Below are 16,233 nucleotides of genomic sequence, written 5' to 3' on the forward strand. Positions count from 1 at the left end.
TGGTATAGAAATAAACAGTGGTAATTAAGTGCTTTTCCTAAAAATGAGAAAGAAAATACAGGGTATTAAAACTGTATGAACTACAAATAAAGTCATTATGTGAGGCTAAATAGATGGCTCCGAAAATTCTTCACAAAGAACACAAAGAATGGTCTTCTCAGCTGCCATAGTTGCAACTCTTGCATCATCAGAACAGTGTGTTCAACGCATCACCGTTGTGCAACGTTTTGTCGGGGCTGAACGCAGCCAGGGCCAGCGCAAGCTCAAATGCCGCTCTAGGCAGAGCACAATCGTGCCGCCCCCACCTCAAATTCACAATTAGGGATCCTTAAGATGCATGTAAAAAACTTTTTTTTAATCTTTGAAATTACACTAAAATAAAAACGTGCAAGTATGTTTTCAGAGTTTTTTTTTCATTCTGCAAAAAGGTGAAAAGGGACAATGCAACAGCTGCGTATAATTTCTGTTTTATAGGCTAATAGATAGTGTACAGAATAAAACTAAACATATGCACACAACTCTTTAGCTCACAAAACTGAAGGTTTAGATTTTTTCTTGACTGATACACACATTCACACACCTACATTTCAGAAGCGTGCGTGTCAGGCTTTTTCGCAGCGGCAAACGCTTTGATTGCGTCCTCGAGTTTAACCTGTACTTCGGAGATAATTTTTATCAGTTTAAGCATTGAGAAACTGCATTCTCCAGATCTCACAGTGACGGGGAGAGTGAGAAGCACTCTCAATGCTACAAAAACATTTGGAAAATTGTTTTCCATCCCTTTTTCACAGATGAATTTAAGCGCATCCAGTGGTTTAGATCCAGCAACCAGGTGTCTGCCCAAAGCAGTCAGCTCTTCAAACAATTCATGCCCATCAACATCCCGCGAGTCTCCATGAGTCAGGGCCTTTTCCAGTCCTAAGCAATCCCGAAGAACTATTGTATTCTCCTTTTCTTTGAGAGATGCGATGTCATATAAAAATCCAAATACAATGGGCGCCATGGTCTCTAAGCAGCGAAAAGCGCTCTTCCACGGAGGCGATTACTCATGACCAGATAATTTTATTAGTTTTGACATTTTTGAATATACATTAAAGTATTTTGCATGCATATATAGACCTACTAATAGGGCGCTGCCGGGCGGGAATTTTTATTCGAAATGTAAAGTTTTTTTATTTATTTATAGCTACTAAAAAAATTCTGTTGAAGTACCATAATTGTAACCTATGTGAAACAAACAGATTAATAATTCTCTCTCTCTCTCTCTCTCTCTCTCTCGCCTTCTCTCTCTCTCTCTCTCTCTCTCTCTCTCACCTTCTCTCTCTCTCTCGCCCGCCTTCTCTCTCTCTTGCTGTCCCGGCTGAGCTGCCGCCCTAGGCGGCTGCCTAGTTCGCCTATAGGCACGCGCCGGCCCTGAAAGCAGCCTAGGTCAAATGGGGAAAAAAACACACACAGACAGTTCATATTCCTGACATTAATAGGCTAGTCTTATTATAACAAATGCTACAGTTAAGAAATATGGTACATGGCCTTCAGATATTCCAAAAAATGGCATAGATTAAATCATTTGTCTGATGAACTGTTAAGTAGTAAGAAATAAACAATATTAATATATTATTATATTAATGTTATTATAATATATTAATAACATTCAAACTATAGCCTACAAGTGCCTAAATTATATATATATATATATATATATATATATATGTAAACAAGTACATTGTATCCCCCAATGTTCAAAGAAAAACTACGCCCTTGACTGCAGCTGAATTTAAAAAACTGCTATAATTCACTACTTTCCTCTTCCTTGGTTCTGTTAACAAGAACATGAAAAGCTCTCAATTTGTTTGATAAAATGGGATACAGTATATTGGAAAAGTATTTCACATAGAGCTAGCTGATGTAAATTCATATCTCGCCTCCATGTAAGCCACCTTTTTGAAGTTCTACAGCTTTAAGCATAATCAATGAAAAGGCTTCGTTTTGTACAAAAATGATACATTCCTCTGGGGCGCCGCAGACACGCTGGGAGTTGTATTACCATTTTGCTTGAGAGTATAAATCATCCAACACTTGTACATTCTTTCCAATAGTGCTGATGAATATTTCATGAACGAAATTGCACTTTCACTGATATTCAATTGTGCCAACTGTCCCCCTCCCCACACCACTGATCACATCCACCAGGACTGAAGAACACCTTCCTTCAGGCCAAGGCTACACTCGTGTCCTTAAACTCATGGCGAGTTTGCTGATGTACATCACATCCGATGTAATCAGAATCCGAAAACTTTATTCTCCATTTGCACATTTGTACCTTGCGGTCAGATCCGCTGACTGCTTTCTGCATGGTGTTTGTCATTATTGTGGATGATGACTGTGGTGTCATCAGCGGTTTAGTGAGCTTCTGCTGAGTGTACGGTCATAAGAGTTAATACAGGCAGGGTGTTAAAAACCGCCTGGAGGATTTCGAGTATTTTGAATCACTACCATGAGACTTTAGTACCCATTACCCATTTAGTAGCGCTTATGGGCTACCGGTCTGACAATCCTGTTTAAAAACGTTTAGAGAGTATTGCGCACACTGAGATCTGAGTCTGACGAGGATGCCAGAGCCTGTGTTGGGGGTAAAAAAAGACTCACGGCCAACAACAACATCCTGATATAGATGTGTCACTTACCGTGAGATGTTCATACAAGAGAGATGACATTACCTGCAGATACCTCTGTGGGGAATAAAACCAAGAGTGAATCCACTCCGACTAGAAACAGTAGTGGGAGGTCAGCGATTGCTTCTGCTTGGGATGGATTTGAGTTGGAATTTGTCTCAAAATAAATATAGATAGATGTTGTGACTTTTGAATCTTGTACCTTTGAGCTCTAAGCACAGGACACAACTCGCAGGTCTCTGGGTTTAAGGCAAAACAACCTTACGGTAAGAGCAAATCAAGCCGCTCAACTCTGTAATGCCCTGTTGCCATAGTGATTCTGTATCACATAAAAAATTTTTTAAAAAAAGAAGAAATTTCAATGTGATCCAACACTTGATTCTGGATTTTAGATTTTTAGGGACATATAGCAACTAAGCATTGCTAAATACTAAACATTCCATGCCAAGCAAACATGAACATTTCATATAAACGTGTGTAAAAGGCTGGTCGCACTCTACTTCTCGTTCCATTGACTTCCAGTCATAAACATACAAATGCAGGAGACAGGAAACACAATCTCATGTGAATTCTGTTACGTTTCAATTTTGGTACACTCTGCATGTATGACCAATAGAAGATTGATATGTCATGGATATGATATGTTACATGAATTAAATAGGATTGCAGCACTGCAGTAAAGATAAGTAAACTGAATATTTGAACACTTTTGGATGTATTTGGTGTAAAAAAAAAAAAGTGAAACCTAGTCTACTAAAATTATTTTCTTACTATATTCAGTACTAATGACAAACTTGTCATTAAAAATATCTGCAAATTCCATGTTTGACAGTTTTATTCTCTATTTCTTCATTATTATTTGTGTGTGTGTGTTGAGAGACAAACTATTGGAGATTTTGATTGGAGCCTTGATTTTAGTTCAGCTTCTGTATGCTTTAAGTTATTAACAACCTTATTCAAGTGTCGGTTTTAGGGAAACAGTAAAATAACACACATCTTTAGGGAAGATGATTTTAAGAGAAGGAGTTGCAATGTTATCAAGAAACCCAGACTCTTTCAATTAACATATCTCTAATTAACATATGCCGCAACTCATTCTGCTTATTCGGTCACTTTCAGTGCTAATACCCACGAATATATATTTTACAGCTACAATTAATGTCACTGCTAAACTGTGATTATTTATGAAGGAAAGTCTTACAAACTAAACAAAAAGAGATTTGTGTTGCCACTGCACTCCTTTTTCAAACATGATCACACATTGCATGACATTTATTTTGCAATATTGTTTCAGCATCGCCTCATGCCTGAATGTCGGATATTAATCCAAAGCACACAGCTAAACGTTCTGTACAGTATGTCCAGGTTTTTCTCCAGGTTTGAAAGTTTGGGTTAAAAATGCCCAGAATGGCATAAACCCGCAGGGACATTTACAATCATCTGCCAGCTTTAAGAGCTTTCTTTGGGGTCTCATTCGGTCTGACAGATGCTCTTTTAATTCCTGTGGCTCTATCTCCTCAGAACAGAGCGAATCCTTCTGCTGCAGTCAGCGGCTTTGGCACCTCATTTACACTTTGAACCCCCTGCAGTAAGTCTCGACAGGTCTCCGTCCCGTCCGCACAGATAACTCGGTCTTTCCAGCCATTGTCTACACATGAGTACTAACTGATTGCAAATCCTCTGCAGGATATAAGCAAACAGGCCCTCTGCAGTCCCAGCCCAGCCTCCCGGTGAAACGCTCTTCATGTAATAACTGAAAGCTTGTTGAATTAAACATGAATGTCTAGGCTATAGGCACTGTAAATATTTCAACTATACAATCAGTCTCATCCAAGTAGGTTATGAATTACTTTTACATACATAGTAGATGTTATATGTTACATAGTGCTATATAGTGCATAGTGCATAGTATAATTTGAATCTACATTAAATGTATGTTAGACCTAAATTTGTTCTATAAACGAAATGTTTGATTTATTTAATATAAAAAAATATACTATTCTAAGAATATTTTGTATAAATATAATTGTATTTATTTATTTATTTATTTATACATACATACATACATACATAATACTGTTTTGACTTGTTAATGTTATGTGCTCACAGCAAGTCCTGTAGCATGAAGAAATTATGGTTTTGCATTTTCTTTTTCTTTTTTTCTTTCTTTTTTTTTATCATCACTGTTCTTAGTTTTTTGTTTGTGGTGATGTTAGGAGCTCATCTTTTACTTGATTATGTTGATTTTCGCCGGTAAGAGATTTGTGTCTTGATTGTTGATGATGATGTATTATAATGTGTTTATGTTCTTGAAAATTCTTGTTGCTAACTGGTCATTACCTACCTGAACTAAAAATATAGTTATTGTGACAATAGTCCATGATGTTAACAATACATTAGCATTCAGCGAATAATCAAATTAGCTTTATACAAAGCAGTATTAATAGAAGCAAGTATTAAAACAGTTGAACTTGTCATAGTGCCTTGCTTTTTTAGTTTTAATTGTGTAAACAGAGGCATAACCTTTCAAGTTCAGAAGTTTTCGTGCTTCCTGAAGAAATGAAAGTCATTTTTTTTTTTTTTTTTTTTTTTTTTTTAACAAAGCATTTAACTGATCAAAAATACAGTGCATATTATTATTTGTTGCCCTATTGGTCCCATTTTCAGCAACACTGACTCCAGTATAGTAAAGTAACAATGTGTTGCATAATCCTTTCTCATGCACTGATTGAGTTCTCATGAGACCTTCGTATTATTTTAACACAGCTGTGCTGCTTAATGAAGTGTGGAAATAACATACAAAGCCCTTTTCAGCTGCTGAAGTACTGCATACATTTTGCATGTCAAAAGTCAACCGCCTCAACCCCCCCCAAAAATAAATAAAAATAAAACTGTTTTCTTCAATTTGTAATTTTTTTTCTTCTTTTAAGCAAGGCTATTTTCTATGCAAAGTACACATATTCTGTATTGAAAGAAGAAAGCAAAAATTAAAATTAAACTGCCAGAATCTGTGAGTTCTGCACAGCTGACATTAGAGAGAGGAGGATGCAGTCATTTACATAATGTCTTTACAGTCGTTTTGATCAATTTAAACCATAATACAAAAAAAAAAAAAAAAATATTGTAGTGATTACAATATAAGAATGATTTCTTAAGGATCATGTGACTGGAGTAATGATGCTAAAAATTCAGCTATGAAATAAAAATTAGATTTTAAAATATATTCAAATACAAAGCACTTATTTTAAAAAGTAAAACTATGTCACAATATAACTGCTCTTGCTGTATTTTGGATCAAATTAATGCATTTTGTAGTGTACATTATGTTCTGTGACACTGAAGTCAGAAGACTATGAAAGTTAGATGGGATGATACACAATGAGAAACATAAATATTTTATAAGTTAGCGATTACAAATGAATTTGAATGATTTTATTTGCTCTGAAAAGAATGAATGAATAGCTGTACTTATGCAAAAAACAGAGTGACAGCAATAACATAGCAGCTATGATTTGATTGCAGGTTTTTGCAGAGTAAAGAAAAACATAAATAAAATACCTATGTATCATTTCAAACATAAGACTAATATAAGACTATAATTTCTGAACCAGAGACGAAAAGAAAAAATTGGTGGTGGTCATAAGTCCTCACATCAAATCAGATTTTGTCACATCTACTTCTTATACTGTACATGGCTTGTAAAATGTTTGGGTGTTCCAGAGTAAATATGTGGGAAAGTAGTTTGTGAACAACAGTTCAATTCAGTGTGATAACCGAATGGGACTGTCGTGCAGACTAGTTGATAGTTCTACATTGATGCTCAACTACAGTATAGTCAGTTATGAAAATGTATAGTGCATTCAAATAGACGCCTTCAGCAAATGGCACTGTGAATAAATAGCTCTAGTGGGTTGATCATCACTAAAAGCTTTTCAGAAATGCCTCACGGTACAGCTTATTCAGAAGAAGGGAAAGAATGGCACGCTTTCTCAAAACGCCTTTCTGCAGCCCACATGTCTGGTCTTCTCTCATGCTGCTTGATTTAACCACAGCTCAGTAGCTCTACACACCGAACAGAAGCACTGGTATAAGCAGCAGTCAGTCAGTTGAATCTAAACGTTAGATGTGCATCATATAACTGTGAAGGTTTTAGGGGATATGCCACTTTGTTTATTTCTTTTAGCTCAGCGATTCTTGATATTTTTGTCTTGATTTTCATCAGCCGAACCCCTTTGTCCTAAAATATTTACTAGAAGTGCCATCTTAGATTTTAAGTTTGTATTTGAATAGTTTGACAACATATTAGCATGTTCAGTTTTTATTTTCAATCTTTTTGTTTTAAAATAGTTTATTTGTACTTTTGGGGGGATATAATTAATGAATTATTATCTCGCAATTTTTTTAATTAATAAATTATTAACTTCATTAACTCCTGAACATTTTTCAGTTTCCTCACAAAACATAAGGGATTGACGAACCCCAATTTGTGAAGCCCTATATGAACTTAAGTAGTTTGAACAAATGAACATTTGCTGAAAATGTATTTACCATCAGACCAATCGAGATGTAGATTAGTGTTGTTGTTTTTTTTCATGGAAACTAATTTGCAGAAATTGCATCACTTGCTCATCAATGGATTCTCTGCAGTGAATGGGTGCCATCGGAATAAGAGTCCAAACAACTGACTGAAACACTGTGATAATCCACAAGAAATCCACACAACAGTCCATAAATTAATGTCTTGTAAAGAGAAAAGCTCCATTTGTAAGAAAAAATATCAGTAAGATGGCACCCATTCATTGCAGATAATCCATTGGGGAGCAAGTGATACACTGTAATGCTAAATATTTCCATAGATTTTGATATATGGCTTTCCATTGATATATGGTTTGGTTATGATATGATCATATTTGGCTGAGAAAGAACTATTTGAAAATCTGGAATCTGAGGGTGCAAAAAAATAAAAAATTACTGAGAAAATCACGTTTAAAGTTGTCAAAATTAGGTTCTTAGCAATGGATATTGCTTATTGAAAAAAAAAGTTTTAATATATTTACAGTTGGAAATTTACAAAATAGAACATCTCAATAGAACATCATCTTTACTTAATATTCTTATGATTTTTGGCATGAAATAAAAATCTATAATTCTGAACCTTGCAATTAATTTTGTCTATTGCTACAAATATACCCCAGTGATTTAAGACTGGTTTTGTGCTCCATGATCACAAATGTGTTCCAATGAAGAAATACACTCATTGGTCCAAGGGTGAGTAAATATTCAGCAAATTTCCATTTTTTGGTGAACTAGTAGAGCATGATTCGAAAAGGAAGCTAGACAACTTGATAATACTTAGAAAAAAGGTAATTAATGTACAATTCTTTGTAAAAAGGCAGGTTTTGAAATGACATGCTGCAGTCTATTGATGTTACAAGTGTGAAGCAAAATGAGTCTTTACTGAGCAAAGGTGGTAGATTTTAAAGTGCTCTGTTAGCAGCATGTGTGCAGAGACGGATTCACAGTGACTCATTTTAATGTGTCAAACTACCATAAGGAGATTTGTTCTTTCTAGCTATTTTGGGAACAGTGTGTCACTACTGTTAGGTTTTCCTTATTGCCTCACACATTTGAAACGCATGACCAGAGAAAGCTCAACAAAGAATTGAAAATTCATGATTACATGAAGTAGGTGCATACAACATAGCATATTTAAATCTGAGCTATTAATACAGAGCCCTTTACATGATTTCAATAACTCTGTACTTTCAAGAAATAACTGTGCAGTGATACAAACAGTGGGATGTTAATCCTCTGTTGTACTAAATATAGTATTCTTGGAATGCACTCGACCAGTCAGATCAAAGGGAACTAAATGCTACTGTTGTCTACTTATTATTACTTCTAAAAAGACGATTAGAAATCTCTGTGGTCTAATCTTTACTGCAAAACATGATGATAGTTTATAGAGAATGACTGCCATTTAAATGCAAATTTTTCATAAGGATAAATGCATTTAGAGAGACCTATCATCTGATTCTTCCTAATGATTCTCTCAATACTTTCTTCATTTACAGAACAGGTTAAGAATCATGAGTAATTCCTACCATGCCATGAAATGATAATATATGGATGAAATATTAAAAACACAAGTTTACTACTTTGGTTTGAGCTGATGTTGAGTTTATTTATGAAACGACAGCATCCTCCAGGAAGTGACAACAAATTAAAAGACCAGTTTTATAAATGAAAGCTTGATCCAGATTTACATGCAGTGTTATTTTAGTTTCACTGATGTGTTTTACTGGTAATGTGAATTTCGGTATTATTTTTCATTAGAATTTTATAATATGTATATGTTTTCATTTTAGTTCAAGTTTTTGAATCTTTTGTGTTATGTTTTATTTGACATGATTTATATATTTGTACATATTTCTATAAAGTTTAAATGAAGTTTGAGTTTTTAGTTTGATTTATTCTAGTAGTTCATCTTGAAATAAGCTGCTGTGTTAAAAATGTGTTAGATCAAGTAGAACATTATATAAAGGGAAAAACATGTCCAATGGAGGAGTTCCGCAGAGTTAAGACATTTCATGTGGGCATTTCAGTGCCAGACAGAGGACTGAATCACTGATACAGTAGGTGTTATTGTGAGACCAGAGGCTGTGTTTCAAAGGTAAATGCTTTTTGATGGAGAGAGCATTGTGGGGAAGATTGTACAGACCCTATTACTGCGTTTTAATGGGTGACAGTGGTGCAATTAACTGCATTTTATTCTACCTCAACATTACAAGCAGTGAATCCCCACGTCTCTGATCCTATTAAAACTGCTGGAGTGCAGTAGAATTTAAACACAGCCGACCAATCTGTTATTAATCTTTTTGATTAAATTTCAGCTTTGCTGTTTTCCTTTGCCTCCTCTGATCATTATGACATTTCTCCAATATTTAACAAAATATTCCATAACTATTCTGAACCCAAAGGTTGCTAGTCATAGTCTGGAAAACTAGACCACAAATTATAAGTGGTAAAAATACTCCAGCAATGCTAATCCTGAAAGGGAGAGCATTTTGAAAGTAATGTAAGCTCATAAAAATAATAATAAAAAAAATCTAAAGTCAGCATTCAGAAGACACTAAAAAGCAACATTACAATTCTTAAGTAATACTAGAATTACTTATTTGACCATTTATCTTTCTGTTTTATGTCCGGACATGCAATTTTGTGTGCTCTATTTTATTTTCAGCTCGCATTTCCCCATTCACCTTGCTAACCACAGCCATGTAGAATAAACCGAATATATAATGATCAAAAGTTGTGCTTTGCGTCATATGCAAATGATCGTGTTTATTGATGCCTTCGTGCATTTTTAATGAATGTTATCTGCAAACGCTGCATGACATATCAAAAAAGCCTGCATGTATTCAGAATTGAACACTCATATCTCATTGTAAGAGGCACTTTGAAGTAAACTCTTTTTCTTGTAATCTTCTCAGTCAGATCTCATTAGGTCCCGTTAAGAGTGACCACATTAAAACTGAATATTGGCTCGTCCATCAAGCCCCTTGCTGTTGAGTATTTTTAATTAGCCAAACACTTTTTGGCAACTTTAGCATTTGTTAATTTGCTAGAGGTTGCTCTGTGAAAATCCGCTATAAATACACTATAAATAGGAATAGTTCGCTCAAAATGAAAATCTGCAGCAAGTGTACTCACCTTCAGGCTTTTAGCTTTTTGAGTTAGCTTTTTCGTGGAAACAGATTTGGAGAAATTCAGCATTATGCCACTTGCTCACCTATATATATTGCAGTGAATGGGTGCCATCAGAATTAGAGTCCAAACAATAGATAAAAACATCACAATAATCCACAAGTAATCCACACAACTCCGGCCCGTCAATTAACATGTTGTGAAGTACATGTTCCATCATTAAGGGCTGTCATTCTGATGGCACCCATTCACTGCAGAGAATCCACTGATGAGCAAGTGGTAATGGTAAATGTATTTTGACTAAAAACAAAATTGGATTCCCTGAGGGTGATTCAATTTTCAGCATATTTTAGTTTTTTTGGGGTGAAGTATTAATTTAAAATGCTTAATGGGATTTAGTTTGCTAAACTTGGACTCATTTTAAAAGGACAAATAAAAGTTAGAAGGTTTCAGTTTTGTTTCGCTGGCTTTTCTTTTAAACTGTGATGGACTTTATGCTGACACCTACTGGCCTGGATGCATCACTTAAAGTTGTTTATCTATTATTTTTCATTTTTGTCTGAATTTCTTCGTCACAAACTGCATACATATATAAAATGGTCATTCTTGAATTCAGTCCTAACATATATTTGCTAAAATATATAATGACATATAATATAATGACAAAAATTACTAAAGCGTTTACTAAATTAAGAAAATACAAAAATATAGTTTTCGGTTTTCTTTTAGCCTTTAGTGTATCCAAAAGCAGTGAAAGATGCACAACATGTGCTTGTCCATACTGTGAAGTACCTCATGAATACTGAATGAGCAATAAACAGTGATGGTAGAGGTTCTCACTCCATTACCCAGTGGTGCTATGTAAGCTTATTAACATTGTTCGGCTCTCATTATTTCTTTTCTGGCTGAGAGTTTCCTTGTTCCTGCTGATGCCACAGCGTTCACTCTGATTGGCTTGCTGACATGTGCGATCGCGCAGGCACAAGCTAAAGTGTTGTACCAGGAAGTAATGACTTCTTACAGGCGTCTTTGCATAATTGCCTTTCTAGTGAGACAAATTAAGTTTCAGTCTAATGTGAGAACAGGACCAGCAGAAGAACAGAGGGACTACGATCCCTAAAGGACGTGGATGTTTCTGTAGGACACATTTAAATGTCACCCAGGCTCTATTCCAAAACCTTGTAAACCTTGTGAGAATTTTAAGATATTACAGGAAGTCCTGATTTAAAGCTTATTAATAATGTCTTCTAGATACCAGATTCAGAGACAGTTTATTTTATTTTATACAGTCTGTCACAATTGTCAGCATCATTGATTTTTCATTTTACACTATATAGAGATTAAATCTTGAAATTTGTGTCCACTGGCTTTAAATAAAATATATTTAGATCTGCTTATTCTAACCAGTTATTAAAGGTATTCGTTTTGTGCAAAATTTTGGTGCTTTTATATAAAGTGTTTTGTTAAATGATGTAGCTCCACAATTATGGTAAATACGAATAAGTGAATGAACTAGTGAAATATTAGTGAAAAATAATTTATAATTGTGAAAACCAATCTCTAAAATGTACTATTATCAGCGTAATTTACATATAACTCAGAGATGATCCTGCTGATCCACTTTGATATTTGGTAGCAACATCTTGCAGTATCAGTACTTAAATTACTCTGTTTAATTATAGCAGTAAATATCTTCTGTAACCATATGACTAAAGTAAATATCAAAAATGTCAACTTTCATAACACCAGTTAGTCTCATTACAAGTGCCCTTTGTTATTTAATGAGACAAATTAAAGGGTTAATTCACTCCAAAATCTAAGTAAGCCCATAGATTACATCCTTCTGTAGGTGTAAATGAATTTCTTCTTTCAGACAAATCAAGTCAGAGCTATATTGAACATTTTCTTTGATCTTTCAAGCTATTTAATATGGGATGATTGTAGTCTCATTATGATTAATAAATGCACACACAATCATACATGTACTAGATACATTTTGTGAATGTATTTTACTAACCACAAACAAATGCCATTTAATTTGAATCTGTGGAATTCGGGATTGAATGAGTGTGCAGCAATTTGTACAAATACAGACACGTTTGCGAATAAACATGTTCTTTTATCCATTAACAAATCAAAAATCGCTCATTCAAAAATGAATCTGTGCATTTTTGGATCAGAAGACATGCGTGCATTAATTTAAATCTTGTTCAAATTGATCTTGTTCGGTTCATTTGGATTTTGAGACTTCCTTTTCCCAGTTTACAGCACCCACCCACACAAACACACACACACACAACTAACAAACATGCAGTGCTATTCATTAACGTGAACACGATTCATAAATGCATTTCATTATACAATGAAACAAATGCTTTTCAACTAGTGTAAGAATTACATACATGGGCATCAATTTGTACAAATAAAGTCATATTTGTGAGTATAAATGTTCTACTTTGTATTAACGTGTGACCATTTCCGCGTGCAAAAAGGAATCCGTGGTTTTCTGGACCAGGCGACACACATGCATTTATTGATTCATTGTTTGAGTCGATCCTGTTCAGATCATTTGGATTTTGAGACTTGCTTTCCACAATTTTCAGCATTGACGATTCACACGCAACTGAAAGGTAAGGCAAGCAGCTACCTCTAAATGACAGTCGCAGAATAACCAAGCTGGGCTCCCCTAGTTTGACAACCGGTGGGTGACAATGGACATTGTTCGCATTCTCCCGAAGAAACTTTGAAACATGGATAATAATGTTACCATTTTAAACCAACAAGCTGGTTGGGTAAGTAACACATTTTAACTACATAACTGGATGAACAATCTAACCAGAATATGACTAGAATGCCATTAGTGAAATAACGTTAGCAGCCTAACTTTACGCAAATTCCCTCAACACCAGCATCGTAGTTTAATCTTAACCCGTTTCATCCCAAATTTTTTCTTGCAAGTTGAGTACATGCATTTTACCTCTTAGACCTCCCTAACACACAAACGCTATGCTCTCTTTGATTTTATGTTGTTTAAGTTAGTGAAATATTAGGTTTTATACTCGACCACAAAAGTGACCGTTGAGGAACACCATAGTAAGAATTTAATACAAAGTCTTCAATTAGACCTATTTATACAACACATTCCAAGACATCCATCACCTCGTTTTGTCATTTCATGAAGGAGGCTTAGCGAGGGGAAAAGGAAGGTCTAGCCGAGGTGAGGCTGCTCTCAGTGGATACATGATCACTGAGCTCCTGCTAATCGCGTGGAGCACACCATCTCAGAAATCTGCAAACAACATTTTTAAATAGGCACTGTCTTTATAAATAAACCACAGATTTGAGTTTTAAACAACTTCATTCTCACCTGAAAAAATTACATTTCATGACATAATAACAGTAATATTTTGAAAATGAGCTGAATAAATGGTGGTTGAATCACAATACTGCGTGAACTCAACCAATCAGGGCCCGGTTCCCCGATAACGCTCACTCTTACAGTCTAAGAACACCTCGAAAGATATATCTTACCAAAGTTGTTTATGTTCATAAGTGTGTTCCCCGAAGTGTCCCTTAGGAAGCTTCTAAGCATGCTGCCTCTTACGTCCGACGTTACAAGAGCGCTGTCCCGAGGGAAGGTGCTGAATTAGCTGGCATCGATTTCTCAGGAATCGATTTTCCACTTCACGCGAAGGTGCAATACAGCGTTAAGAAAGATAACACGTTCTATGCAAATGAAACATTCCCCAAATTATTACAGTAACATTTATTTTAACATAGTTTAAGTTATCAGTAGAATATAGACTATATATTAAATTATCAAATGGTCAGTAATATGTTCACACGATATGTTGTGATGGTTAGACTAACCGGGTATCCCTCGCTAATCATCCCCCCTCCTTATCCCGTTGTGCCACTTGTGCCGCTTCTTGACATGGGTTTAACGAGTTAAAAAAAAATTATATAATACACTTTTATATTAATCAGAATTGATTGGCAAACAGCTGCAGTTACTTCTGTTTAATGTGGTATTGATTGCCATTGGTTAATGTTTTCAATAAAAAGCAACCTATCTACAGTGAACACAGAGAGAGAGAGATACAGAATATGATGGGGAAGCAACGTAAAAAAAGGGCTCCAAGCTTCTCGTCAGAGGAACTTGAAGTTTTGCTGGACCTTGCCACCAGGTCAGAGATCACACCCCTATGGTCCACTATAACCTGCACATTTATGGCCGCGCATCCCTTTCGTGATATGTACGCCTGATCAATCACTGATGGATTGGTCATAGGGAAGATTGTGCCATCCACCAGAATCTAATCCCCGACATGGCGCAGAAGGGCGTTGGTGACAGTGTGGACGCACCTCCACACCAAGGTCTTGATTAGGCCGTAGCCCTCTCCCACGACCTCGATGAAGCTCTCTGCAGCAAAAAAAAAAAAAAAAAAAAAAACGTAGCGCTGCAAGCAGCTGGATTTCAGGGCTTAAAGTTAAATTTCACCGCGTTAGCCTGGCAAGCGCAGGTCTGAGAAGGTCCAACAGCTGTCTTGGGAGGCGAATTTTTTTTAATATAGACACGTCAGACAAAATGTCAAAAGGGCTTAAGTTTTGCCAAATAAAAAAATTGACATGGACTAAACGGCTCCACTCCCGGCTCCGTCATTGATTCAATTAAGGACACGATGGATCGCTGCCATAGTTGGTCGCTTACTGGACACCACCATGCTTACCCATTTATAGATCTTAGCCATTTAGAGCCAAATTGTTTGCCAGATTTTAATTATCAAAAGTGATTGCCAATTCGGTTTAATTACATTACGAAATAGCCTAGGCTTATTACCACCATATTAGTTCTGATACCACATAAAGTCAACTTCATAAATAGGCCTGTATCCATGAGTATTAAAATTTCCATAACATAAAATCATTGTTGTGCCACAACATTGTCAACATACCAGAGTTTGACTTGCAGTACTGCGCAGCGCTGATTTCTAAAGACTGCTGTACAGCGGAGGCGAACTACTTAGCGATAAGAACATTTTGGGGAACCGAGACCAGGATTTTTAGCACCAAATGCCCGCCCCCGAAAGTTCCAGAACTTTGAAAAAGTACCACCTCACAAGCAAGGACTTTCTAGCTGCATTTACATCGCTTGAACTTTTGTTCTGGTATTTTGTGGTTTGTGTATTTGTTTTTTCTACCAGGTAAAATAGCTTCTGTGATTGTTCCGGCAGCTGATTGATGGTTCAACGTCTGATTGGGACTTGGAACTCCGCCCACTCATCAGTGGCTGCAGCTGGCTGGGCTCTTTAAAAAGCTCAGTCTTGGATCAGTTTGGTATCTCTGTTCCTGTTTTTGGTTTGGTTCGGTTTGGTTCGTATCGTATCATATCGTATCGTATCGTAACCTGTGTGTGTTTTGGTTTTCTGACTTAATTTTTTGATTGAAATATTTGAGAATAGTTTTGAACTATTTCTGTGTGTAAGTAAACCTAACTTGTGTTCCATTTTTGGAACTTGTAGTAGTAGGCCAGAGCACATGTGTGTTTGGTTTCTGACAACTTTGATTGAAATATGAGAAGAGTTTTAAACTATTTCTGTGTGTTAGTAAACCTAACTTGTGTTCCTTTATTGGAACTTGTTGTAGCAGGACAGAGCACTTGTGTTTGTAGATTCTTATAATTTGTATTAACTTGTTTTTCTTTTCTTTGTTAATAGGGAGTTGGGGAGTAGACTTAAAGCTACCCCGGTGTATACATTTATCACCCGTAGGTATATTTCTCTGTCTAGAAATACCAGCTAGACCTGGGCGGACCACCAGCTGTAAGTTTGTTTAGGGCGCCTTGATCGTGTGC

This window comes from Carassius gibelio, chromosome B23 (assembly GCF_023724105.1).
Source record: "Carassius gibelio isolate Cgi1373 ecotype wild population from Czech Republic chromosome B23, carGib1.2-hapl.c, whole genome shotgun sequence".
Lineage (NCBI taxonomy): Eukaryota > Metazoa > Chordata > Actinopteri > Cypriniformes > Cyprinidae > Carassius > Carassius gibelio.